Here is a 25,160-nt window from a genome sequence, read left to right as displayed (position 1 = left end):
TTTAATGGCTGCTTCACTTAAAGAGATCCAGCAATAATTACGGTTTAAATTGTAATATACGCGACACTATTGGTCGTCCCGAAGTATAAACAGAAAATTCATTTTGAAATGCTTATCAACATTGCGTATTTATGTAGATTATTAGAAATATCGCAACCTGTTAAAATCTACGAATGAGTACAAAGAAGAGGGGGAAAATGATACTAAGTTATCCTCAGTCTCCTAAATATTAGATTATAAAACTTAAAAACTCGAATCTGGAAGTAGTAATCGAGAGAAAGATGAGATCAGAAAATAACGAGTGAGACAAAACAGCAGATGTACGTGAAAATAATTAGATTAGGGTTAGCTGTGCGTACTGTTCGAAGCAGTTTCGATTAAAACGAGCAACATCCGAATGGCATAATAGACTGAGAAGAACAAATAGGAAAGATGCTGTCAATAATAAAGACACTGTGGGAATCGATATTATTAAATAAAGCAAAGCAGGATGGATCAAAATGGTTGGCGGTGTATTTCCTGAGTTCAATTGACCCGATTGCGTATTCAGAATGATACTTGCGCGTGTTTAAGTTAAATTTAAAAGTGTTTCATCCGAAGAGCGCGCATCCGACATTTTTTACGCGTCGCAGGATGCGCTTAAGTGTCACGTGTCCACCGTACCACGTGACACGCGTGTAAGCGTACCGATAACTGCAGATAAATAAAATTGTACAATTTATCTCGCTAAATACTAAAACAAAACGAAGTGCCAGTTAAGTGAACTCGTGTCCGATGGACTTCCCAGTTGACAACTGAACGTTCACTTAATTAGCACGACGTCTTAATGGGGAAGGGAAATTTCTCTTTCCATCACTTACCGTTGGGTAACATGAAAGGAAACGGAGATCCATTTAAGAGCTGGAACCACGGGTGGGCTAACATCTCTTGGTTCTGCACACGACAGGAGAAACTGCGAACACGCTGCTTCTCTTGTGCTTCTTCGTTGCAAGAGTGAGCGCCCGTCACACACCTGGGCCGCGACTGGCTGGCGTTGTCGGCAGGAGTTCAACACGTGCTGCACCTTTCGTTCGTCATCATACCTCAAGAGGTAAAGGAAAAATTGACGAAATCACTCTTCAGGTAGATCTGTGAGGTGTGTGTCTGTTCTTTCTTACTTTCTCTTCTCCCTTTCGTGCATTCTATCTTTTTTTTTTCATTCCATTTACAGAAAAGTTTTTTTTTGTTTGTTTTTATTTATTTTTTCTTCCTTCCGAGCGAGGGTATTTCCGGAAAGGTGAATTACGGCTACCAGAACGTGATGCAGTTCGGCCACAGATCGACCGCTCGACAAAAACAAGCGGCAGCAGCTTTCGTTCACCCACGCTTCGATTGTTCCCTCGCCAAACCCCCTCCCCCCTTAACAACGGCGGCTCAAGTGCACCGAGCCAGGATATGCGATCGTGTCATCATCAGAAACTGTAGGTAACATCGACGGCCTGATGCTGTGCAGGATAACACATCCTCCGGGGCAGCCTCGGTATCTGCCCCACCCATCCGAAACTGCTGGTTCTCATAGGCTAATTGCCGGTCTCAAATCACGCAACACCCCCTCCTCTCGGGGCGCTTCGCAGGACAGAGCGAATTTTTCCGAATGCGATGATTTATGTTGGCCGACACGAACTGTGCGGGCTCTGCTTGTCCCAAGATACTTCACCGGGTCCACGTGACCGTAGTCCACGCTCGTGCGCCAGCGTGCATGTTAACAAGGCCAAGTAATGGAGAGTGAACAAGCTGCGACTAGTGATAACGATCAGACAAAGGAGGCAACGGTCTTTACTGACAGCGACGTCTAGTGGTTATCACCGAAAAAATCTAATTTCGTCGTTGCCACAGATCCCAAAGCAAGTGGTTTACGTCTTCTTCCCCCCCCCCCGCCTCACCGTGCGACCGATTATTACGTAAAGGCTTGACTCGGACGAGAAAGGTGATTTTCTCTCCCCCACACTCATTTGCCACAAAAGACACGACTTTTGCATTTTGCTTATTGGCGTCGGCAGAACGCTTATCGGTGTGAAATGACGTAATAGGGCTATCGGTGGATGGTACAGGTGGGTTATTAAAGAACACCTAGCGACGCTAGCACTGCCAAGCGATGTTTGTTCGGCGAGAGACGATTCCCATTTGGATTCTGTGGAATTAAATGAAGATGGATCTGCGGACACAACGTGAGGAATGAAATACTATTTATTAGCAAAACAAACCACTCTGTTCAGATCCGTGCAGTAGGGGTTTGGCCTCGGCAGATCGATCATTGGACTGAAACTAGAAAATGATCAGCGGACGAGTAGTGCAGTAGGAATCTGTTCGTCTAATCACCCTTGTTAACAATATCTAATTGATGTAAACCGGTTTGCCCGAAGATGGCCGAAAGTATTATGGAATAATATCTTCAGACACGACTTGTCTGGAGTAAATCGATGATAATAACACGCTCCGACTGAATGGACGTACTATTTGGAGGCAAAAAAGGAAATAAAATGGAGGACTGAACTGTTTAACTTCGTAGCAAAATAACAGCAGAAGTGCCGCGGATGTATTTTGGGATTGACTTTCACCAATAAGTGGATCAATTCTGAGAAAAGATTGTGCTTCAGCAGTTTTTATTAGCTGACTAGGAAACTAGACGTTTTTTTCTCTAGTCGATCTGCGCTTCCCACCTGTAAATCATATTTCAATTTAAACAATTCACATTTCTCATTACGTATAGAGAATCTGCTATTTAATTAAGGCAGCGGAAAAATAGTTGCTGTTATGATGAACACCATGACAACGGATGACTAATAGTTCACGAAAGAGAAGGCGAATAACCAGCCTCCTCTCGCTACCTTCGCGGTTGTTAGTAAGTTGAAATCTCTTATTCCATCATGATGGCAAACTTGCGAATGTGATCAAGTCATGATTTAAATTTTCGAAGAGATTTTTCATACCAAGTTCATTGCTTCAGCATCATACGAAATTCTTTTCCTGTCCCTACTTATCGACCTTTTTGTTGGTAGTAATGGCTGAGATTTTAGAACACTTTCCAGCTGACCACACCAACCGTGCATTTTTTGTTTTGCAATATTTAAGTTGGGTTATTGTTTCAAAAAAGTATTCCCCTTGTTGTGGCACTTTCAGATTAATCTATACTTAAATAATATTTGGTCTAGTAAGCAATTATTCAACTGCTAGAGAGTGACCCTACTTGCATAGTTCAAAATGTGTTCAGTAATAACTTCCGGTATTTTGGTTGTGTTGGAAAATATCATTATTTGAAAAGCCCATAAACATCCATGATATAAACTCATAGCGCTCATCTCCGGCAACGCAGTGGATAAGCATTAGATTGATCTGAGATTGGATTCCAGTCGCAGATTGCAGAAATTATCCATAAATGCTTTATTTTCATGGAAATTTAGTGGTGTCATGAGCAGTAAGAGTTGTAGCCAGTGATACTGACATATAGAATTGGCAGAAGTTCCATGTTCGAGTAGAAAAGAGAGCGAGAGAGAGAGAGTTCACAGAAGGCAAGGCCTTTCACACAGTCAAAAAAGAGGTATTTAATGGAAGGCTCCAATGAATCTGCAACGAACCAGTGCAGATGGTAGAGTATGGCAACTAATTACTATGATAAAAGTAAAAGATTCGATGAGTCCAAAAACGCTATGTACATCACTAACTATGGTGTTCGACTATCGGATATAACAGCCTCGGTAAGTTAACAGTCAATCAATCCACTTTCTTCACTAAAATAAATGACTAGATTATTATTAAAATTCTGTTTAAGTCGAAATTGGTGGTGGCCATTGGGAAGATATATTGAAAGACAGTCAAAGATTGGCAGTGATATTTACAATTCTTGGTGGAGTGCAGTTTATATTCTTATAAAAGACGCGATGTATATAATATTTGTTCTAAACGAAATTAATTGTGAGATTGAAAGTTATTTATTTAAGGTAATGTTAAACTTTTTGATAAAATCTGTTAATATACTAAGTCAATATCTGGATACTGTCTTGTATGGTAGAAACATTCCTCAACTAGCAGACTAGATCTTTTGGAGGTCGCAAACAAATCACCATTACGAATGTATAACGGTAACTGGCTCACGAGACGTCGCCACATGACGTTCCAGACGTGCTCGATGGGATTTAACGACTGCGCAGTCCATTCCAGAGTCCAAATTCCCTCTTGTTTCACCGCATCCAAAACAATCCGACTTGTGTGGGGTTGGCAGTAAAGTAACACACAAAACAAAATGCAGTAGAATGTTGTACCTGTGGAAAGTACCTTTACGGTTCTCTCGTGTACAAGGTCAGCTGGAGATCTTGCTATACAAATTTCTTAGTACACATTCAGTTAGCACCGTAGTGGGAAGACTGAGAGCAGCAACAAATTCCTCTCTGTACCATGATAGACTCGTTTCGAAGCGTATGCACTTCTTAGTCAGGCCTCTTCTTAACCAATTTAAAGGGACTTTTGGATGGGTGGGATAAAATTAAGACTAACTGCTAAATGTTTTTGAAACCATTTTTAAATCAATGTTTAAAAACCTTCCGAATTCTGTTGTTTTTGCTTTGGAGAGGAGAGAACGCATTGCAAGTTTTATAGGCTTTAGCGATGCATCAGCGCACAATTGTTTCATTAAGAACAATTTGTATTGAGTATTGGTGTACTATTCGCTGTGTTTTATGTTGCTTTTACTGTGGAAAACGAAGGAAAGAATTTCCAGGTTCCATGGTTTCGATTGTTATTTCAATCCATCTTTCAGAGATGATTGATTGGTGCTGTAAAAGAGAGAATACCTCATTATATATCTTTCATCTGCACAAATAAGTATTAACTTAATAAAGCACAATAGAATCCTATTCTGGACTTAGCGGTTGGGGGGGATATCAAACTGATAACGATATAAGGGACAAAATCGCCGTCCGATATTAAGTCGTGTTAGAAAATAGACATAATTAACTTTCAGTTTAATTGCCATCAATAATGAAATCTTTGAGTTTTACAAGCAAATCATTCAATTATTCAATATTCGTTGAAAGAAAACTAGAAAATTAACAACCCTAAACGAAACGCACTACGAATCGAAAAGATTAATCTGTTGTTTCTAAACCGTGTTCACAATGCAATTTAGAATAGTTTGTCCAACAAAGTGCATGTATTCTTCCATTTATTTTAGATCCTCTTTAATAACCCCTTCACTGTTTAAAAACCGCAAATTTCCAAAAAAATTAATGTCCCTGCATGGCAACGGAACCATCGGAAATCCAACCTATACCCAAGATTAATGCTCACATCCATCATGAAGCCATTAGTGAACAAAAGACCTAGAATGATTTCATACGTCTTTCAGCTGCAAATCATCAAGAAAAAGCGCCCCATTGACGGAAATCGAATTGTACCTCAAAAAATTCAATTCCCCATTTTGGTATTTCACAATGACCCATGCTTGGAGTTCCCGTAGAGAAGCAAAGAGCCTTGTAGCGATTCCCTACCGCAAAAGTTTCTTCCCATTATCATCTCGAGGAACTGAGCACAAACCTTTACCAGAAAGAATGAGCTGCAAAACAACACCACTTTGAAAAAGAAAAAAAAAAAAAAAAAAAGACCACGAAGATCACATCACATCCAGACTACGACATATGAAGCATGCGTCATGGTGTTGAACTGCGGGGTTTCGCAAACGCTGCAGATTTGCTCCCACTCCGCCAGCATACGCTTTCCAAATAAAAGCAGCCTATGATAAAATAGACACAACAGCTCTACTCTCCATTCTCCATCATTACTTCAACATTACATGCAATACTCTCAGTATAATTAAATCATTTCTTGAGCCTAGACATCTTATCATCTCACATCGCAGCTTTCGGAGAACACGAATTACTAATAGGAGTGTTCCATAAGAGTTCCTATCTTCCACTCTATCTGCCGCAGCTCTAGAGCTCTTCCTGGCATCCCATAATTTCACATCACCTGGCCAAAATTAGGTTTTAGCATTACTCTGGCAGCAAATAAAAAGATCCAGCAACTTGAACAATATCTGGTCTCAATCGGATTACAGATTAACCAAGCAAAAACAGAGCAAATGTATTTCACCTGGAAGAAGTCATGCAATGATATGAATGTTACCATGAATGGATCACACATTCGAAAAGTTAAAATGCACAAGTATCTGGGGTTGGTATGGAATGGGGGGCTGACATTCCAGGCTTATCTCCTGAACACAAAAACAAAAATGTATTCTGTTACATGGGCGATCCGCCAAGAACTAATGGGGATTCACGATGCTGAATTGGTCAAGAAATATGTCCTCCGAATCTCTTTATGCAGCAACTATTTTGTCTTCTGTCCATTCAACACGTTTCAACAAGTTCCTCGGCGTGGAATACTAGCTCCTAAAATGGATCAAACGGTGGACTGGCAACCAGTATACTATTCCTAGGGAACAACTCTACATCAGTCTCCAAGTAATCCTATGGAAACAACAGATTGTGTGGACTAATCACACGAAGCCTCTGACATCACCCACCTGATTAAAACTCCCCAAATTACTGGAAGAAGCTGCGTGGACCCTAGGCTCCCGCTCAGAATCAGTTTCAACAACCTCAAAGGCCTGAGACGCATGTTTCCAGGCCTTTGAGGTTGTTGGAGACGCATGTTTTCTTTGACGTTGTCTGGAGACGCATGTTTCTAGGCCTTTGATGGCCAGATTTGATCAACAATCTGGCCATCGATCTTGATAAATTCTGCCAGCATAAAGCACACATGCACAATTTTATCGTTTTGACTTTCAAGAACACCACATGATGCCAATGCTTCTCGCGACAGGATTAATACAAAATAAAATGAAGCCGTTACTGATCTGCTCCCTTGGTGTCTATTACATTAAAGAATGCCTGACAGTATATGATGATAGATTTAAATAACAGATACCACGGACAACAACCTGTGATGAACTGCCTCAACCAAAGAAATCCTTTATATTATTTGTATAGCAGATTTTTGAAAGAATTAATGTCTTTCTTAATTTAGGATACTAAATTCCTGAGCACAGCAATAAACAAATGATAATAATAAAATTGCGACTTTGTTTTCTTGAGAACCTTTTTGTACTGTAATTCTAGCTAATGCCTTGCAGCTTGGTTCATTGCAGACTTCGATTGAACGCCTCTGCTGATTCTGTGAAAGGTCATGCTTGCCATGAACACTCTTTTACTGGAACATCGTAACTTTTGCCAATTCTGTATGTTAGAAGAAGCAGAAACTCTGCAGATTAAATATGACAACCGAATGTATTCGTTATCTTATAACAACCTATTAATTTTACTTTATGCATAGTTTTTTTTTTGGTTCCCTTTGAGGCGAGACATGGCCTCTAGCCAGTGCGTTAAAGGAATTTCTATACTCATGATACGCGTCTCTTTCTGTGCACTGCGCAATAAGGATCATTCATTTAAAGTTAGTATCGCCCACATCGTGTCGATGGTGTACAAACCACGAACGAGTCGTTTTTCTTGGGTGTGTCGCGAGACGAATTTCTGACACTGTAACCAATGAAATGCTGTGTGAAGTGAAATTGTAAATAATGATCTTCGTGAAAAATGGTAGTGACCTGGAACTGCTTTTTTGCTCTCTAGTCATTGCGCAATAAATTGACCAGCTCAACATTATTACGAGGTGCCAAAAAGATTATGAAATTCGTAGCATCGAAAGACCCTTTCTTAAGAACGCGACGTGGGTCTGAAGTGAAATTAGCTGTGAGACGTTCAGTACCGACTGACTTAGTTTGTTTAGATTTGTGACTCAGATAACTCAGGCTATGAGTCATCAGTGCATCCTAAGTTTTGAAGTTTTTGGAATGGAAAACAACTGTATTATAATTAACTCGTTCACATATGCAATGACAGAGATCCATTTATTTTATACGTGACATATTCATAGCGATCTAAAGATGGTAACGAAAATCTTAGGTTTAGCATAACTTCTACTTATACAACATTAAATTCACACCTTACTGCATGATTTAGTATTTATAAAAATACAGATGTGTATTCGTGCGGTTTTTTGGAGTCAGCTGTCATTATATAGCGTCTGTAAAGTCCATGGTCAATTTGTTTAATGAAAACTCCGGTTTCTGTGGGAAGAGAGAGATATGCAACCCTTGCCAGGGTGTAAACATCAATGTTCCACCCTCTCCCCCTCCCTAAATAAGACGGAAATGAAAGCACAGCGATTGCTGCCACATTTTCCAAGGGCGTTGTGGAATTAAAGTAAAAAAAAAAATGATCACATTTTATTGACGCCTATTTGGAAGTCATAACTGAGTACTTCGTAACCAGAGCAATGTAGGAACGCAGCTCAATCTCTCGCCCGTTTAAATGTGAAGGACGCTATCATCGGTCACACTGTCCTTTCAAAATGGATGCTACAGGAGTAGAAGTACCAATTAAGAGAAAGGGTTATTGGATTTCTTAGTGCGGAAGAAGTCTGTCGGGTGGATATTCATAAGCTCTTAAGATGTGTTGTTCCGGTGACGCTAGAACTGTTAATATACACATTGGACCGGGCATTTCAAAAAGTGGCGAAGGCTGGCAACTGCTGGGGTGTATACCAGAAACAAGAGCCGAGGTTGATCTGCGACCTGTAAACTGTCCGTTAAGCACCAAGGAAGCTAAAACCGTGAGGCGTCAGCAATTGCGTGTATTTGTCAGTCGCTTTGATGGTCTTAAAATGTGAGTTCACCCGACTGGGGAGAAGCACCATGCGACTCTCGCTTGAGACCAACTAACTTAGGACGCTGTGAAAAAGCACATAAAAATTCCTTTCGTCGGGTTTCGAACTCGGTGTGGGAGAGCGACGATTAATGCATTGGTCTTTATTACTGAAATACGAAACTATTTCAATGCATTAATAAAATACTACAATTACGGCATCTAATGGAATTATTGGGTCAAACTAACTTTAGTCACTTTTATTGATATAAATAACTTATCTTATTGTAGTTGACTGAATTGTAGCGTATTAAGAAGAGTTAAGGCTCAGGACGCCACAATAAACACGCTGAGCCTGGTTGGTTTAGATGTGTGTTGGAGGTAATTACAGTTAGTACAGAGATTGGTAAATTCCTTTGACCTATGTTTTTTTTTTTTTAATAAGAGATCAATGGGCGACTGTCCGTGGGCTGTACATGGACAGAATCGTCACAGAAAGAAACTTTGCAAATCTATAAACGCTTGTTTATTAGCATTAGTGGTGGCAAATGACGCAAGAAAGCAAACTTAAACATCAGCAAAAAAAAAAAAAAACGATACTTCCCTCCAGTAGTTTATCTAGTTCTTCCTTGAATTTATATTTAAACTCTATCAACTTCCACAACAACAAATGGAAGTTTCTCCCAGCAATCAACCACTCTCTGAATAAAGGCAAACAGGCTAAAGGCGCCTAGTCTCCAGACGCCGCAATCTACAGAACTTAAGCCTTTCTGGTTAAGCATACCCCTTTGCTCCACTCACTAGTCTTCCTGTACTCGTTCCAGCAGCTACATCCTTCCTAACATGAGGCCTCCAGACCTGTTTGTGGTAATCAAAGTGTGGCCTGACCATTGCCTTATACAAGGGGATAATTACCTCCTTATCCCTGCTATCAAAATTTCTGCATATCATTGACAAAATCCCCATGACCTGATCTGGCAGCCTGTCTATATTATTCAGAAAACTTCATATCCGACTACACAATCACCCCTAGGTCTTTTTCATTTCCCACTACCCTGAGTGTAGTACCACACAGTTGTTACGTTACTCTAGGGTTGCTGCTACCCATATGCAGTACTTTGCATTTGTCAATGTTAAACTTCAGTTGCCACTTCTAAGCCCAGCCTTCCAAACTTTTCTAGATCATGTTGCAGTAGCGTATTGTCATTACTGTTATTAACAACCCTGCCAACCTTTGCATCTGCAAACTTCGACATTAAGCCTGATATACCTTCATCAATATCATTGATAAATATAGAAAACAAGAATGGACCCAACACTACATCCTTCAACACTACATGTTATTAGTGGAGTCCCACAGAACCTTGTGGGACTCCACTAATAACATTACTCCACGAAGAGCAGTGCCCATTGATTGCCACTCCATCGTCTCCCACGCAATCTTCCCTTTATCCATAGCAGCAACTTGACTTTAATGTTATACTGCCCCAATTGATACAGTAGTCTTCCATGTGCAAAAGCTTTCCTGAAATCCAATTACGTACAAAAGCTTTCCTGCAATCCAATTACGTATATGATATCAAAATTATTTTTTTACGTCCACGTCATACAGTAGTATCCAATCAAACTGGTCAGACAAGATTTAACAAACCGATGTTGTATCTGAACTATAACTGCAGTCTTGTGTAGATACATTGGCACACTTTCAGTCCACGGGGACCTCCCTGAATCCAAGGACTGGAGACTATAGAAACTCACTTTCGAATGTGAACGACATTCAATTGTATAAAATATTTGCGATGCCTTTTATCTCTCAATGGACTGCAATTATTCTGCCAAATAAAAATACGTGAAAAGTTTATTCTTCGTTCTATGTAGTCGTAGCGCCACGTTAAAAAGAACGAACACGCGAAATACAACGATCAAAAATAATTAGAATTAGCTTAGGCTGTTTCGGTAGGCTATGAGACATCACTATTGCGTGTATTCACTAGTCATCTGCCAATTCTGCGGTATGAAAAACCGAAGTTACTGAGGACAAAAGATCCTACACGCAAGAGCGAATAGCTAAGCCACTTAGGCTCTTTTAAGATTCCCTTCAATAAAGAAATCCTACACGGATCTTTTCAAACGGAATTGCAAGCAAAGTAGCTACTATATTGACACCGGAGGTTGTTGGTATCGGGCTTAACGACACAAGGGCTACTGAGGTCAAATTGTGTCTGTTTATTTACAGGCAACATATAGCTATAGATGTTAAATTATATGCTCCTGTACAGGTCAATATGTTTTAGGTACATCAAAAGTTCTTCTATGTTTGCTTAATTTCCTATGAAGTGAGATAAATCATGAGAGATGTTCAATGTGGAGAGAGATTGAAAAATGTTAGAACGGATGGTTGAATGTAAGGGACAATCAACCAGAAAATGACGGACCGTAAGTTGCGTCAGACAGGATGAACACTGAGGTGGGTTTCTCCCAATAGTAAGAAGAGATGTGTATGATGAGTGTGTCCAATTCTAAGTCTTGCCAATACCACTTCCTCTCGTGTTTCGTCGCAAGCCAGAGAGCCACAGCTTTGGTTCTTGCTTTATCTGGTAAAGTTTATTGTTGGTGTTACTTTTCCAGATCTGTGACCAGTTGTCGTAGCATGCTTTGCGAATGATAAGTTTATAGTCGCTGTAAGGAACAGGAGCAGTTGTGTCCTAAAAAATATCACTTAAACCAATATTCCAATTCTGAGTGAAGCAGGTCTATTTTCCTTTGGTTTGCTCTCATAGAACAAATCCCACCGAGTATTATAAAGATATTCCCAACTGGGGTGCGATGGAAGACGCTGGATTTTAGCAGCAGTGTTTTCCTACGAAGATATAATGGAGAATGATGCTCTTTGATACAAAGATTTTGAACAGGAGAAGTCCTGAAACTCCTAGGGCTGTCCTCAGGGCACCGTGATGTATGACGTTCAGCCGTTCTAATGTGCTTACCATAGCAGAGACCATAATCCAGGCATGAACGGATTAGAGATTTGTACAAATGTAGTAAGGTATACCAATCAGCTCCCCATGACATAAACGAGACTGATCGAAGTATATTCAAATGCTTTAGACAAGTAGTTCTTAAACGAGTGATGTAAGATTGGAAGTTTAACTTGCTTTCCAATATCAGTCCTATAAATCTTAGGTATTAACAAGTGGGATTGGAGTTTTGTTTATTTCTAGTTCAGGATCAGGATGTAGAGCACGTAGCTTGCAGAAGTGAGTGGCAGTGCATTTATTTTATGAGAGTCAATAACCGTTCCGTGAAATCCAGTATTCTATTTTTGTTTATGGCTAGTTTGAGCTGCCGTTCGATGGTGTTAATACTTTTAGACTGACAGGAAATGGTAAGGTCATCTGCATACATGTAATTTTCAACTGTTTTTCGGGTTGTCCCGCGTCATATTGCTAACTCGAATTGCAAATAGTGTCGGACTAAGTATCGAACCATGTGGAACGTCTTCCTCTTGAATGTGAGATGTAGAAAGTACGTTTTTTTTATCGGACCTCAAAATATCGAAGCCGCAAGAAATTTTGAATTATATCAGGCAACTGTCCCCTTAGTAAAAATCCATTATAATATCATGACTCCAAGTAGTGTCGAATGCCTTTTCAAGATCTAAGTTGACCATGACCAGATGCTGTTTCATGACGAAGGCATCGTGAACATGAGATTCAGCTTTTATAAGCACGTCTAGCGCTGATCTGTTCTTCCGAAATCCATACTGATGGATTTCGGAAGAACAGATAACCATCTTCTGGAAGGAGATTCTGTGACTCCAGGATGTAAGTGAGCCTTGTATGAACCATCCTTTCGAAATCTTTTCTGCGCAGCTCGTGAGAGATATTGGCCTATACTTTTGAACCGGGGAAGGATCTTTGCCTGGTTTTGTATGACGATAATGAACGAATGGCGCCAGGAAGAAGGATAGGCATTTTCGGAGAAGATCCGATTGCAGAAAATCAACAGGCTACACAAGTACTCTTCATATAAATGCTTCACCATAAATGTAATGAACACCATCTGGACCTGAAGCACTTTTAGGAGATCTATTTAATGATTCTTTCAATTCTATTAGTGTAAAGGGTTGGTGCGTTGAGAAGTAAATTTTATACCGTTCTGCTCCAACTTTAATGCTCTGGAAGGAGGAAGCATGTGAGCGAGAAGCAGAGATGGTGGCAAAAGATTCTGCTAGGGTAATGGCAACTTCTTCAGGAGTGGACATGTCTTTCCCTTTCCAGTGAAGTATCGGAGAGGGCAGCCGAACATATTTGCCATTTAGCGCCTGCACCCGTCTCCAAATGATCCGTGTGTTGGTGTCTTTTGTGATGGATGATGCAAAAACAATCCACGAATCGCGTTTCGCTTTCCTTCTGCTTTAAGCCTTTTATAAGCAATTAAATTATTGGTAGTAGGTCACTTCCGGAAATTATTCCATACACGGTTTTTCTCTCTTGTTTACCATTAGAGCACCCTGCATTCCACCAGTGATTTCGGTGAGCGCGATATGAATTGGATTTTGGAATAAAAGCATTTGCCGCAGTCAGAATCTGGTTGGTGATGTAAGTAGTTACATCATCAATACGTTTCTGTTTAACATAAATTCTATCTAAAAGCATTTGGGCAGAATAGCCATCCCAGTTCGCCTTGCTAAACTTCCAATTAGACCGTTGATCAGGATTTTGAGTTACCGATGTTTCTATTGAGAAAATAATTGGAAAGTGGTCACTATAAAAGGGATCGGATAATACCGACCATGTCATGATTGGAAAGATGGATGGATGGAGAACAAATTGACAAGTCAACTGCAGAAGTAGATCCTGTAGGTAGGTGGATGTATGTTGGAGATCCAGATTTTGGTAAATTAAGATCATTATTATTCATAAATTCTTCAATCAATTTGCCTCTTCTGTCCATTGTATTAGAGTCCCACAAAAGATGGTGTCCATTTAAATCACCAAGAAGACAAATTGGAGCTGGAAGTTGGGTAAATAAATTGCCGAATTCTGAATGGGGAAGAGGTAGAGCTGGTGGAATATAAACGGAAACAAGGGTGGCTGACATACCAACTGGAATACGAGCAGCCACAGCTTCTAGATTTGTTCTTAACTGGATTGGGCTTGGATGGCACGACAGAATTAACAAGTATGGCTACTCCTCCACGTGAAGGAGATTCTGAGTTCCTATCTCGTTTGTGCAAGATATAATTTGAGAATTTTGGCGAAACTGAGGGAGACAAGAATGTTTCCTGTAGACCTATGGGATTGAACTGAGCTAGTAAATCCCTTAATTCATCAGAATGATAGCATAGTCCTCTACAGCTCCATTGTATGATGTTATGCATTATTTAGGCTTCGCAGAGGATAATTCATCTGACTGATTTTTGTTTGCAATATATTTTTTCCGTTCTTTTTTTTTTTGGAAGATTGGGGCGTCCAGTATCCATAGTGTCATTCGCATGAAGTTCTAGTTATCTGAATGTACATCTACTTCCATACTATTGGTTGATGATTCAGCTTTCTTGCTATCTTTGTCAGTTTCCAATTTTTTACTCTCAGGTAAGACTGTTAGAGCATCAATTGGGATACTAATTGGGGTGTTAGTTGCTTCGCTGGTTTTAGTTTTAGGCGCATGTTTTCTGGAAGCTGATAAGGTTGCTTTAACCCAGTTCTCCAGAGAGGCGTTCGGTGGTATTAACACATCTGTTTAAACTGCAGTTGAAAGATCGCTTCTGATGCGAGATGCATAGGATACACTAGGCATGCTCAACATACAGTAATTTTTCTACGTGCTTCTGTGTTCTTTTTTGTATCTTTTCTTACCGGTTTTTCACATGATTTATAAAAAGAAGGGTGGTTCCCTTTGCAGTTGGAACACACGGGAGTTGAGGCTGAGCAATCTTTTGTGTATGATCCTTATAACCACATATATGACAGATGAAATCCCTTCTGCATGCCTGCCGAGAGTGGCCATATTTCTGGCATATAAAACAGCGAAGAGGATTCGAGATGTAGGGCTGAATTCGGCAGTTTAACTAGCTGGCTTTTACTGTGGATGGTAAGTCAGGAGTGCTGAAAGTTAAAATGATGGAACGAGATTTCCATCTTTTTTAATCATTATACGTTTCTCACCTATTACCTTTTGGTTACTAAATTCCTGAACTAGTTCTTCCTCAGTCACTGCAAGTAGATCCCACGCTGTGATCGCGCCTCTCGATGAATTTAAGGTATTGTGGGGAGTATCAGATATGTTTTTTTTCTTTTTTTTTATGTAAACCCCAAACACGAGAGGTATTAGAACCTATAGTACTTAGTACTGTGATTAGGTTGGAGATTGAGAAGACGAAAGAAGATATTTGTTGACATTAGACTTGAACTTCTGTAGACTGTAATTTTCAGGAAATACGTATGAAGGAAGGTTGTTCCAGAAAACGGCAGTTGAATGAATAAATGAGGAAGATGAAAAGTTAGTTCTGTGGGTTTGAAGTTGGACAGTAAATGGATGCTGGCTGGTGGCGGCACGTGTTCGGACTGTTTTGAAAGAGAGAGCGGGAATTATAGAAGCCAATTCAGAAAGAGTGCCCATGGAAGTATCTGTAGAAGAGGCATGCAGCAGAAACAGTACGTCTATGAGAAAGCGAGTGGAGAGACTCTGTTAGAGATGAATCTTTAATTAACCTAACTGCCCCATTCAGAATGGAATCAAGAAGCCTGAGAGAGGTTTTGGGGGGCCCACCCCAGATGTGGGAACAATATTCCATGGCAGGGCGGATTTGCGATTTATACAGAGTGAGCAGTTGTTTGTAAGAAAAGTAACGCCGAGAGCGAAAGAGAAAACCAAGTTTTTTAGATGCAGAGGAAGCAATATTTGTAATGTTCTTGTGCCAAGAGAGGTTAGAAGTCAGGGTAATCCCCAAAAGAGATATATCATTTTTCCAATAAATCGGAGTGTCGTCAAATATAAGCATAGCAGCAGAAGAATCCTTTTTTGCGAGATATAAGACAAGACTGAGTTTTAGAAGGGTTGAAAATCAACTAAGTTGTCTTTGCTCCACTGGAGAATTACCTGAAGATCGGCATTTAAGGAATTGGTAGCGGATTTTCCAGAAGTTGAAGCTGATTGAGCAGGGCAAGGTTTCCAAAATGGAAAGTGGAATGCAATGTGCTATCATCGGCAAAACTATGGATAGGATTTCCAGTCAATGGAAGAAGGTCATTAATATACAAGAGGAAAAGAGTGGGGGAAAGAACTGAACCTTGGAGGACACCAGCATTAGTAGAGAAATCAGAAGACGGAGAGTCATCTACCATCACCCTCAGTGAGCGATCAGAGAGAAAACTGGATAACCAATTACTAAAAACAGTTGGAAAACCATAAGATGGAAGCTTGTTTAGAAGACCTTTATGCCAAACACGATCGAAAGCCTTTGAGATTTCAAGAACAACTACTTGTGTTTCACCGAACCTTTCCATTGAATTATTCCATAAATGGGTAACATAAGCAAGAATATCACAAGTGGATCGACACTGACGGAATCCATCATAGCGATCGTTGATCAGACGAAAGGTTTCTAGGTAGTTTAAGAGTTGGCGGCTAATTGATTTCTCCATTACTTTAGAAAGAGTAGAAGTAATTGCAATCGGACGATAATTGGATGGGAGAAATTTGTCACCCATTTTAGGAACTGGCTGGATATGAGCAAATTTCCAAGCAGAAGGAAAGCCACCTTGGAATAAGAAAGTGAAAAAAGGCGGTAAAGAATAGGAGTAAGTTCAGGAACACAGGTTTTGAGAACAAGTGGAGAAATACCATCGGGACCTGGAGCTTTCTTAGCATCAAGGTTCGTCAAAATGCTTCTGACATCCTTTTGATGGAAGACCACAGGGGGCATTGAATGGGACGTGTTGGGAATGGTGGGAGGTGTTTTACGAAGATCATTAATACATGAATTGGAAGAAAAATGGGATGCTTGCAGGTCAGCTTTATCCTTGGCTGAAGTGACAACAGAACAATCTGTTTGGACAGAGGTGGGAGCAGAGATGTGCAAAAGTTGCGGCCAATAGCTTTGGTAAGAGCCCAGAATGCTCGGCTATCATTAGGGGAAGAAGCAAGTTTTCTACTCTTAGCCTGTTCAAACTCTAGTTTGGACTGATTGATAACTGTTTTACAATTGTTGCGAGCTTTGGTGTAGGCAGAAAATGAAACTGTAGAATTAGAAACAAGCCAATTACGACATGCAACGTGCTTCTCTTCAATAGCCTTAGCACATTCATTGGAAAACCAAGGTTTAGATAAAGGACGAGATTTTAAAGTAGAGTGTGGGATAAAGGATTCCATTCCTGCAAGATAATTTCACTGACACTATCTGAGCAAACGCTGACATCAGAAGTTTTGAAACAGTAATCCGACCAAGGAAAAGAAGAAAATAAATCTCGCAGGTCATCCCCTTTTGCATTCTTGTAATGCTAAACAACACGAGGTTGGGAATAGCCATGAGATAAAGGCTCCATTAGAGAAGAGACAATCACCAAGTTGTGAACTGAAGTGCCTAAAGGACCTGTCACTTCGACCGTGTACTTAGAAGGGTTGTTTGTGAGAAAAAGATCAAGCGTGTTGGCTGTATGATTAGGATTGTTTGGTATTATTGTAGGTAAATGAACAATCTGTGCAAGGTCATTAGTAATTGCAAAAGCCTCAGGATCTCGACCAGCTGGATCGGTGTGACTAGAAAACGGAAGCCAGCTTGAGTTGTGAACATTAAAATCACCAAGGAAAATTACCTTACTGTTATGAAAGTTGGACTGGAGAAAGTCAAGTTGCAAAGGGAGGAAATCAAATAGCTCCGAGTGATTAGTGGAGTTGGGAGAACGGTAGAGACAACAGATGAATTTGACACAATGAAATAGAGACTTTAAGCCAGAGAAGATCAAAGAGAGGAGTTTCCAAATTACCAAGTCTCTCACAGGGAATATCAGAACGGACGTATGCACAAGTACCACCTTTGAAGCGAAAGGAATCATACAGCGAATAATTTGGCCTCTGAGATAAGCAATAGTTGAATCAACCGATAACTGAGATTCTGTCAGGAAAAGTACATGGGGTTTGGCAAACTTCAAGTGGAAATGGACATCGTTGAGATTAGATTTGAGACCATGTATATTTGTGAAATGAATTAGGAACTGGCAGCCCACCAAATGTCTTTGCATTTAACAGCCACTCAGAATGTTTGGAGGTGGCTGTTTCAACCAGGAGGTCTCCGGATTGTAAACTATTCACCATTTTTTGTGATCTCGCAATAGATTCTAAATATTTGTGGATCATAAATGGTGATAACTTGCCCACAGGCTGAGATGACAGAGAGTGTATCACCAGAAAGTTCGGTCGGATAGGGCACTGTGCTTCAGTTCGAAGCCTTTTGGGTTTGTTGACGTCATTTTTATTGGGTATGTCTAATCTTGAGCTTGATTGCTCTAAAGGTGGAAAATTATTTAAATCCATCGTTGCTCCTTTTAACCCTGGGAGAGTTACTTCCTTCTCCCAGGCTACCGGCCCCGCCATGTGGTGGCAGAAGTGGTGCCACCAGTGACTATGCAGTTTTAGTAGTTAGAGCTTGTTAGTAATATATATATATACTGTATATATATATATATATATGTACTAAATAAAGAAAGATAGCTTTCCTTTCTGAGTTCCTACTTTAATGATTTAGGTAAAGAACCACTTGAAGTGAACGAAAGAGAAAATGTCACTAGAAAAGAACGGAAACTTTATTACTTGGAAAGAGCACTCTATATTTTGCAGAGAAAATCGCTTGGCTCGGGGCCGACGCCGGAGGGAAAAACCATTAGGGGTTCGTTCAGAAATATAGGGTACACAACTTGTTGAACCGGGCGTTTACGTGGAAAAGAACCCTGATCTTCAGTTCTCCTCATCCTGTTATGTTTCGTGGCTTTACGCAAAGATCTTATCGTAGAACCGTTTATTTTGTGAGGAGAAAATTGAGAACTTTTTTTTTTTGGTGGACTGAAGAAAACAAGTCCCATTATATTTCCAGCAGATCACTGGACTTGTTTCCAACATTCTGATTCTTATTCACTTTTGTCGTTTTACAAGAAATAGTATACTCTTCAGACTTTTTTAAATATTCTTCGGATATTTCAAGTCTAGGCTTACTTCTCAGCCAATATCGAAATTTTTAGAATTCACCGCGAACTGACTTTATTCATGTAGAATAATCAGGATGTTTACCCACGAAACTAGCTCAGATACTTTCATTTAATCTTGTCAGATACATGGAGTTATTGCATTCATAAATCAGATATTTCGCGGGTTCGCCTCAATCCTCTTATTCCACAGTTTCTGAAAAATATTAAGAGAGAATTCCATCATAAGTACTTTTTGATTAACTAAATCACGAATATTTCTCTTTTCTGTTGAAAATTAGATCACTGATCAATATTCCAATTTTGTTAAATCCACTTGATACAGAAGCGCCACCTCAACGTGTGATGGCAGTGAGAGTTTTAGAAGAGCTAACTAGTAACTGCCTAATTCTTCTTATTATTATTCAGATAGTGAACAGAAAATTATCTGTTTTTTGAGATGAATATAGCGGGAGTACCAAGAGAAGATAGTGATCATAATACTGTGAAATGGGTATATAAAGAAGCCTGCCTAGTCAACGGTAAAAGGAGAGAGCTTCAATTTCAAGAAATGGAACTACACTCATGAGCCAAAACATTATGACCACTCCTGTCTCCACGATTGAATGCATCCCACAGAACCTAGGCGTGCAGTCACCCACTGGCACAGCATGTATAGTGATGGCATGGGTAACACCTGTCATTTCCCTGTCACAAACGTGACAGGGAAATGACAGGTGTTACCCATGCCATTATGTGACGACTTTAAACGGGAAACGATTTGTGGTGGCCAGCATCTCAGCAACTGCAGGTACTGCCTATTGTTCGAAGGCCACCGTAGTGGCGGGAATGGTCTGAAGAGGGACACACCATCAACCAGTGTGCCGGGACGGGGAGACCATCACTGGTTGGCACTCGAGCTGAACGGCGGTTGGCACGTGAAGTTCGGGACTTCAGACGGATCACGATCGCTCAATTAATGGCAAACTACAACCAGGCGGAGTAGATCTCTTGGATGCACCAATCATGGCACCATTTGTTGTCACATTGCTTGGTGTTGGATACACGAGAACACCTCAACACCACGAGCTACCCTGTCTAAACAAAGAAACATTTTGACTAAACTACACCATTGGGTGCGGGATGTCTGCCTGGCAGCATTGGTTTGATGGAATCACAGGGAAACTCAGAGATAGATAAACCCTGCATAAATAAATGAAAATAATGACTATTTCAGGAGGCCGACAACCCCCACTTAGCTGTTGAGAATAGGAAGTACCACTGTTCATCTGGGGTTAGATCGCCAGGGTCTTCATGCCAGTCGTTTAGAATGACTTTTTTAGTAGTTCTGGGCGTCTTACTGGCGTGGTCCCTGCCTTGTTATCCTATATAAGACGACTGAGGTACTGCAGGCAGAAGCTGCAGAATCCCCCTAGGCCTGGAGATCTTCTGTCTTGCATTCCTAGAACCAGGATGTTAGTTTTTTTCCCTGTGTCTGGATGCTGCTGACGCCCGACTGGGCGTGTGATGCTGACACCCCTTATCGAGGGTGTAGGATGTTAAACTACACTATACACCATCCAGCGGACACTCTTACGGATAGGCGTAAGGAATAGGCCATTCATGTACCCATGTTGACCGTATGGTTTATTCCCAACTTACTCGTATCCATTCCCCAACTCTCGTCCCTATTTTTCGCCTGGTGGAACATACCACCACAAATCTTTTCTTGTCAGTCCCCAGTCACCTCTCCTTCGTGTGGATGACTGGCTTCTTCCACAGGGGAGTGCCCCTCTATTCCTTTAAAATGCTACTTCTAGGTGGACAGCCTTCCTCCACTGTCATTCCCTTTCACGCCTTTCCCTTCTAGAGGTTTTTTTTTTTTTTTTTTTTTTCCTTTTGCACTGGGGCTCTTCCTGGCAAGCTCAGGCATAGTCCAGTGTACACACTCGCCCGAGTCTTTCTTCTACTGTACCCAGATACCTTCCCGAGGAAAGATGGATGGTGAACAAATCGACATCACATAAATAGATCCGGTAGGTAGGTGGATGCTGATGTAAGTTGGAGATTCAAAGTTAAGTAAATTAAGATCATTATTATTCGTAAATTTTTCATGAATTTTTGCGGACCAACAATAGATGACGACCATTAAAGTCACCGAAAATACAAATTGGAGTTGGAAGTTGTGTAATGAGGTTGTCGAGTTCTGAATGGGGAGATGGTGGAATATAAATGAAAACAAGGGTGACTGAAATAGCCAATGCAATACGAACTGCCACAGCTTCTTGGGCCATTCGTAATTGGTGACCTGTACGGTGTATTAGAATTAAAAAGAATAGCTGTTCCTCCACGGGCAGGAAACTCTGAGCTCCTATCTTGTCTGTATGTGATATAATTTGAGAATTTTGGCGAAACTTGCGGTGACATGAATGGTTCCTGTAGCTCTACACCTATGGGATTGAGAGAGTAGTCTTTCGGTCCAGGATGCTTGAGGACACCTTCCGCGGTCTCGTGGATACACGCATTTATCATGACAAAATGCGGTCCAACACACTGTTAAGTAGGTGGTCATAATATTTTGAGGTATTTCTTAGGCTCGATTAACTGGAGAGATTACTGTATGCTGTCGGATGGGAAATACAGGGATTTATCCTTGAAACAATAAAACTATTCGTAGCAAAAGAAACAAAACAATGTACTGCCACTGAAAAACACCATTTCCAATTTGTATGAACATTATAAAAGTGTGTAACAAAACTATTGATTAAGGAAAGAAGCCCGGCTGCAGATGAGTTGAATAGATAAAGAAATGTTCTCTTTATACTCCGTCATGATCCCTAAGTCAGAAGAATTTACAATTAATCATTTTAGACCACAAATATAATCGTTAATCATATTTACCATGCAAGCAGGCTTGAACAATAAACAGATGATGATAACTATTGTTATCATCATCTGTTTATCACCTTTGATAACTATTGTTAAATTTAACATTCAGGAGACAAAAAAAAAAAACACTTTTAGAACCTTTCTAAGACCAGCTGTCGCTTAATTTATGCACGCCACCTTTCGAAATAGCCTCCTGTTTACATGAACTACAAATATGAAATGAAAGCAAGATACACTGAAATCGACATTCCTTTGATTGTCCATGTCATTGGGTCCTTCCAATGGCATCATCTTTGGTTTATTTTATTTCCAAAGAGTGTGCACAACAGGAACCTCATTTTACTCTGTATAGCAAAGAAAATGACTTCATTCAGTTAAGCGTAATAAATGAATATAAACAAATTCAGAAATACAGCTGAATGGACAGTGAGAGCAAACGATAAAATAAAGTATCTTCAAGAAAATCTTTAAACTATTTCATCGAAATATTTACATTATTAATAAGAAACAAAAACAGTTCGAATATAAATTTTAAAGAGAGCGAAAAGAGCAGTAACTTTAGCGATTGAAACAGTTAAATTAGCCATGTGGTTCACAGTCGACTTCGACAATGGTGAATTCTGTGAGCAGTCTGAATGAAATCATTGAGGTTTGCAAACGCATCTAACTTCAGTTCATTCACAGGAGAAACTCAACGAATCAGAAAAATGTGTTGACGGATGTCCATTTGAGATTTGGCCATAAGAAAGGAGAGTTCTGTTGTACTAACCGCTGGAATGAGAAAAAAAGGTGCCGAAGGAGGTCTGGTGCCAGAATATGTCCAATGAAGGTCTGATGAAGCAGTTTTAGATCATATAAAGCCTCTAATTTCAAGTGTCATATTTTTTAGGGCTAACTGTTGCTCATCAGTACTTTTTATACTATGAATTCCTAGTTTCTTTACACATGTTCTGAAACGGTGTCAACTAGAGACAATGTGAAAGAGCTGGCGTTTTGGGTTGTTAAAATGGTTTAACGCGTTCATCTTCACCCCACCTCTGACCACTATAATCCAACTACACGACTTTCCAAATAAGTGTGCAAATTGCCATCGTTTCGGGCTGTCCTTGAAGTGCACGAAAATGATTATGATTGAAAACTCTGATTTCCGGCGATTACGATACTGAAAATATCTGTAGGTGTTGCTCAAGTTTACCTACTTCACCCTAAGCAGTACCTCTAAGATGCAAATTAATCTTAACCCCAAGTATGGCTGTAAATCTTGATTTCAGCCTGAATTCGTAGCGTACAAGGAATGCCGCTGTTTTATTGCCTCCCACCCACACTCTGACAGCGAACCGTCATAAATCAGACATCAGGTTTGTCCTGCCTGCTGACGGTACACCACGTGCATGTGGTACACCCCTTCCACCAAGAAAATCAGCAGACCCTCGGTGGTATGTTTGCGTGCCCTCCGTACTGGAGGAGAGTCTGACAGGGGGTCGTATTCTAGAGGGCTGGAAGATGAACGTCTGGACGAGGGAGGAGGCTTGGAGTGTATCATCTTAAACCTATAATTAAACGATAAGTAATTGCAGGCTACTGTCTAGTAATAGGTCCTCAAACACGCCGGCCTTACGGGCGTAAAAAAACGGAGACGACCATCTCACTTTTCAGAAGGTCAGAGAACACACCACGCGAACCCAGCTGGCGTCCACTGGTGTCTTCCGTTGCTGAGCCATATTCTTCAAAAATTATTCATGGTCGGAGAAATTCTCTCCGTAGCATCCGCCCACGATCAAGTTTGTTGAGTCGCACGGCCACCAAAGGTGTGCTCTACCCCTTTCTTGGAGCAGAGGTGATTACGGCACTGTCCACCTCGTTTCACGCTCTGTATGTCTGTTGGCTGCGAGATTAGAGCGAAGGGCACTTATTTATACTCGTTATTTTTATCTTCGCAGATGTGTTGCCCTTTGATGCTCTGCAAACATCATGGAACTCGCCTCATTTAGTTCAGGCAATCTACCAAAAATAATGAACCACAACAAGAGATCCCATTTTCCAATGAGATCTAGATTTAACGATTTTATAGATACATTTAACAAGAATGTTCCTGTCCTATTTCTTCCCGCTTTAGCTGTTAATACGAAGATGAATCATGAAGAAACACAACAAAGAGTGGGAACTTGTATAAGTAAAAAAAAAGGAAATAAACAGAGAGAAATGCAGTAGCCTTTCTAAATTGGTATCTATTGATTTGAGATTAGAAAGGCAATGATGCTGATAAAAAAATTCGTCCAATTCAGTAAAAGTTATTTTTCAAAACGGTATGGCAGTTGAACTAAGCAGAAAGGCACCTTTTAAAACGTCACGTTCAGTGTATCTTATCCACACTTTGGGTGCGCTCAGGGGTATTGATAACTCACAGCCAGACTTCAGGAGCGTGTTGGGGAATGAAGAATTCTTATGATAATTTAGACACCTTTCTTAAAAGAAATTAGGAGGAACATAATCAATTTTGAGAGGACGTGGCTCACGAAGTGCCCCGGTGAATACGGTATTTAAAATGTTTTCATTTTGAAAAATGTATATTATTTCTGGTTGTATCTGTTCTAATGTTAAAATAAATAATTTTAACAAAATTAGATACCACACTTTCTTGTCATCACAACTAACCTCGAGAATAGGTGCATCAAGAAATAGTCTGAGTACTCAAGTAAGCCAACTGTTTATGAATTCCACAATTATATATTTTGCATTATCCTTAAGTTAAATTCAGAAATAGAGTTTGATATTTGGATTAGCATATTGAGAAACTGATGTTTATGAACATTTATAGCAATGAAGAATCTTAATAGTACTCTAATATTGAATAATAATTACCCATGTTTTCGCTCCATCTTCAGTATTTTTCACACGACACTTAAACTGACACCAATATCAGGAACCGGCACCACACCACCCTAAATTATGTGCGAGCAGCCATGACTAATATCTTTCTACTTGTCGCTACTCTCAAGGCCACAAGAAAAGCTTTATCCTCACCCCCCCCCCCCCCCAGCTGCTTGCTTGTTTAGCGTCTGTTTCAAGAAATTAAAAAGGCTGTTTTTCTGCGCATCCCTGTTCGTTTCACCCCTTTTATTTTCGAATTTTAATTGAGAAAATGATTCATTTCGATTATTTAAGATTTTTTTTAAAATTTAAAGTATAAGACCAGTAATCAGATTAATCTACGAATGTGTGGTGCATCCCTTGAGTTGGTTATCCACAAATTACCACTTGACAAGCTCCTGTGTAAGTAACAAATGCCACATCGGTCCAAATGTCTCTGCACGAAGAGAAGTTCAGGTGTAAACACGAAATTAGAAATTGC

Source organism: Mastigoproctus giganteus, chromosome 2 (assembly GCF_048544385.1).
Source record: "Mastigoproctus giganteus isolate SK-2022 chromosome 2, ASM4854438v1, whole genome shotgun sequence".
Taxonomy (NCBI): Eukaryota; Metazoa; Arthropoda; class Arachnida; order Uropygi; family Thelyphonidae; genus Mastigoproctus; species Mastigoproctus giganteus.
Note: the sequence above shows the minus strand (reverse complement) of the source record.